Source organism: Cupressus sempervirens, chromosome 2 (genome assembly GCF_028749045.1).
Source record: "Cupressus sempervirens isolate cs-2001-9-10 chromosome 2, ASM2874904v1, whole genome shotgun sequence".
Lineage (NCBI taxonomy): Eukaryota > Viridiplantae > Streptophyta > Pinopsida > Cupressales > Cupressaceae > Cupressus > Cupressus sempervirens.
Window position 1 is genome coordinate 269617715 of NC_143119.1, and position 5054 is coordinate 269622768.

Here is a 5054-nt window from a genome sequence, read left to right on the forward strand (position 1 = left end):
CAAGGAACATTATAACCTAAAGTTATAACTTTAGAATCAAGATAAATTTTTAAAATGAGATGTAGACCTATGAACTAGTCTAGGAGCCTAATCTTCAAACTGAGATTCTGGGTGTTTCTAGTAAATAGATATATGTAAGACCCCTTCTGCAGTACCCTATTATAAATCCTAAATAATATGAATATGATTATGGAAAGATGAATCAACACCCACCCTTATGATATTACAAAGAGCCATTGGTGAAAATTGTTATCAAAATTGGAGAAGGGTTTAAATGGTAGAACTTGATAAGATGTAATGGATTTATTCTATGATTGATTTTGAAACTATGTGACATGACCATGCAAACATCCTGATTACCTGGCACAATTGATAAACCCTATAATGTATTATCTCATAATGATAATAGGATATTGTTAGTAGTCAAACTATATTAAATTGAATCAAAGGATACTAGTTGTGATGTTTCCATTAGGAGATTTTGATCTAAGATATGTATTCAAAACTATTTTTCATGTTGGTTGATTTAATAGTGTAGACACAACATTTCATCATTATGATAGGAAATGGATTATGATGTGGTTCTGAATGTTGGTTTGATCATTTGATTGGATATTAATATGGATATGCAGATTCTAATATCTAATGTTTTAAATGCTTATATAAAGATGATTAGAAAATAAAAGTAGATTAGAAAATAAAAGTTGACTATGGCAATTAAGTATGTTAATGTGAATTATTCAATAAAAAAAATTTCATGCACCTATATACATGCATTTTATATGATTTTTCATTGGGCTACTGATGTTCAAGTTTAGTGTGTAGGCAATTAAACCATGGAATTTTATCGAGGAAACAAGGTCCAAACTTATGTGGACATAGTTGAACCAAGGTGAATATTTGGAAGATTCAAAAGCCTTGTTGTGACATGTTTATTTTGTAAATGTAAGATTGCATGTGCGTGGTAAATTTAATATCATAATTACATTAGGGACATGTCATGGTAATGTGTAATGTGTTTTAAATGTGTCACTTGACACTCGTAATTGTTTTTATGTGTTAATGACATGTCAGCTAGGGTTTTGATCATGGTTACACTTAACCTTAAACTAATTGCCTTTCAAAAGGATTAAGTAAATCCACTTTGAGAAGGGATGGGATATGTGACCATCAAGGGAAATTCGAATATAAAGTTATCAAGGATTTTAGAGGGTCAATATGTGGTCCCAAATTGTCATTTTTGTGAAAATAAGCTACCCCTATGTTAGCATAACATGTTAGGGGCCTAAATTTGAGCATTTTAGCACTTAGTTAGCCTAGGGGGTGCCTTAACCAATGCATTCTTCCACCAATTCGAAAATTAAGTTGTCCCATGAGTCCATCCCCATCTTTCCACTTGGTCAAAATAACACATTTGGTAGAGACAACGTTGTAAGAGATAGTGGCTTGATGTTTTTGCCAAAAAAAGAAAGATAGTGGGAGAGTCTTTTTAGGGGACTTAGAAAATCTAGGGGGGTGTTCACCCACTCTCTAAGTTTAGAGAAAATTAGGGTTTGGAAGGAGGAAGGACTAAGAAGAAGGGAGCTCTACAAAAACTTTCATTTTTCCTTTAGCTTGGATCAAGGTTGGTGACCATGCCATAACTCTCATTTCACTTGCTCAATGATGTTCTTGTTCATATTGTGGTAAAATTCATGTCATGTGTTTGTGTTGAAAATGTTGATGGGTGTCATTGTTGTGATGGATTTCTCTTGTAGGTTTTTCCTTTTTTTTGTGTGTATGAATGTTAATGGGTGTGAAGGCTTCACTCACCCTTGGGAGGGAAGAGATGCCTTGGGTGAAGGGTTTAGTTGGGCTTGAAGATTTAGTTGGGAACCTTGGAGTAAGGGCTCCATTGTATGTCATAATCATTCATATATTTCTTTGGGGTGATAAGGGAAGTATGGTGTGGAAATTAAGTTTATGGAGTATGGGCTCCAAGGAAGTTAAAGCTAATGGTAGTGTGTTTGGAGGATGATTGTGAAAGCCTCAAAAGGGCATGTAATTCACTAATTTGTGAAAGCCTGGAAAGGGCATGAAAAATGTTATTGTACATATTGGTTGATATGGTAGGTCTCCTATTTGAAAAGCACACCTTCACCCATTGTTTCATGATTCCAATGGTGAATCATTGTGCGAAGCCTTGGAAGGGAGTTTATATGTGTTATAATGTCATGTTTATGGATTGTTATTGCTTGAGTGCAACTTGTTTGAGAATTGTTTCTCCATCTCAGTGGGTGGCTTCTTAGAAGCCTAGGATGGGAGGTGAGCCTCCATGGTTCTTGTGTAACTATTTTATAGGTTTTGTGATCTTGGGATACAAAAGAAGCTATGGTTATTCCCTTGTATTGGAGGATGAAAAGGATTTTTATTTGAGTAATGTTTTGAAATTATAAACCTTCCATCATGCTTTTATGTATTGTATTGTGATGAAAACAAAATCTCCATGGTTGTTTGTATAATCTATAGATCTCTATTTTAGGTATATCATTGTGAAGGATGGACTCATGAAGAAATGAGGAAGTTTGGATATTAACATATGTGTTTGTAATATGCATCTAGATGTAATTATATGAAAGGGTTGTAGTAGCATGATAGTCATTGTTGAATGTAAAAGGAATTCATTTCCAAATGAAATCTATTGTTGACAATCAAAATGATCTTACAAATGTGGAGTCACACTTATTTTTAAATTATGAATGAATATAGGAAAATGAATCTCCAAATATGGTTCATATAGAGAAGTTTTAGTTAAATAGGAAATATCATTAAGTTCTCCAATTGATAGATAAGGATGATCTATTTTCTTCTCGTTGGTTCTTGTTCAAATAAAAATGCTTGTGTTTAGCTTATTATTGTAAGTAGTTTTAATAAAATCATTACCTAGGCTTGGTATTAGAAGGTAAGGTAACTACCAAATAAAGCCCCATCACAACATAGATGCATAGATACAACAAATCAATAGATAATATGGCATAAATCCACCATAAGAAAACTATCCTGTAAGTGCAAAATCACTCTTTGGATTTTGTATGAGGCTGAAAAAAGAAGATACAGTTAGATTATTATTACACACCATTATAATATTCATGTGGAATATACTTGGGATCTCTCATATAGAAAAGAAAAGAAATAATTTATCTTACTTGAAGCTAATGTTAAAATATTACTACCATGAACAAAAAGGTAAGGAGGTTGTCAACCTAAGCACGTGAGTTGAGATTGACATCTCATCATAACCCAAAGAAATTAAAAGAAATTTAAAAAAAAATATTTTGTGTACCTTAAGACATATTCCCTATGCATGACCAGAAATCAAAGTTCCCTAGGGAACAACACTTGACCCATTCAAAATAAAAGACAAATAACCAAAAAAAAGAACATTAAGTGAAGTGGAGATGCTTGGGAAGTTGACTCCCATGGTTCCAATCCCCAACCACACATGTGGTGGTCCTCTTCACACCTTTCAAGGTCCTGTTCAAAACTTTCCATGCCACCTTCCTTCATTCATGTGAGGGCTAGAGTAGGAATAGTAGGGAGGGTTAGATTTGTAAGGAAAATGCAGATTTTTGGGTTAGTAAATACACATAGGGGATAGGAATTAAGATCTAGCATGGGGTATCTAGGGAAGCATATCTTCTTCTTAGTAAGGAGGTGAGTTTTAAGGATGATTCAGAAAAAAGGGGGCTTAGGAAATAAGATTAGGCAAGGGGTCATGGGGGTTATTTGTTAGAAATAGGAAAATATTATAAATTTAAGCTAGTTGCAGTGTTAGAAATTAGAAGTAAGGATCATGGCGCCTATAGGAGATAGATCTAAATTAAAGTGAGGTATGAGAATTTTTATTTATTTATAGTGAGAAGAAGGTTTAATTTATAAATCATGTAACATAGTATGGTATAACAACATTTTATTAGGATGATAGTGGGCATTAAAAGGTTTAATTGGTATATAGTAAAGTCTACTTAGTATTACTTTATTTTTTTAATTAGGTAGTAAAACTAGTAGTTAGGGAATACTATTTTAGTTAAGATGAGTATGGTGGGATAGCACATCAATTTTATTATCATTATCTCATTATCACCATGTATATTAGGTATAGTTGTTAGAGTATTGTGGCTAATCTATATGTTAGATGTTCCAAGACAATATGTAGTGCACATTACTATTAGTTATTGAAGTAGGAACACATTAAAGTGTGAAATGAATGAAATTTATACACACACACACACACACACACACACACACACACACACACACACACACACACACACACATATATATATATATATTTAAAAGGAGTAAAACAAGTACATGTAGAATAATCATTACATTTGGGTATGAGTAATGTAATGAAAAATGGAAGAACACATAGTGATTATTTGATGCAATCCACTACAAAAAAAATGGATTTAGGAGATAATATCAAATGTATTTAGATGGGATTGAAGAAAACATGGATGAAATCCATAAAACTTTTTTATTTGGGACTTTTCATGCCATACTCATAAACACAATTTATCTATATCTCAAGGATAAAACCCTACATAAATGTAATATAGTTTTCCATTAGAATTATTTATGTTGTGATGCTAGAGTGTCAAACAAAAAAAAATCATCTAAAATCATCACAAAGCTAGAATCAAACAATCAATCAATGATATCCTAAAGGTACCCGAAAAACATAATTATTTATCATATGTTCTTAAGACCTATTTAGGATGTTAAAGAAATTTGTTACTGATAAGAGTATTACTCTATGATAAACAACCAAATTAAGGGATCAATTTGATTAATGATTTAAACACATAACTACACATACCTCCTATTGAAACTAAATCATATTTGAAAATATTGAATAGATATATTCTTATCACCTAACTCTATGCTAGCTTAGTTGTAACATGCTTAGTCAATATGTGTTTTCAAAAAAAATTAGTTGTGTTTTGCTAGTAAATTTTGGGCATGACAATATAGCACTATTATATATCATCAAAACCAAGAGAGAGTGAACT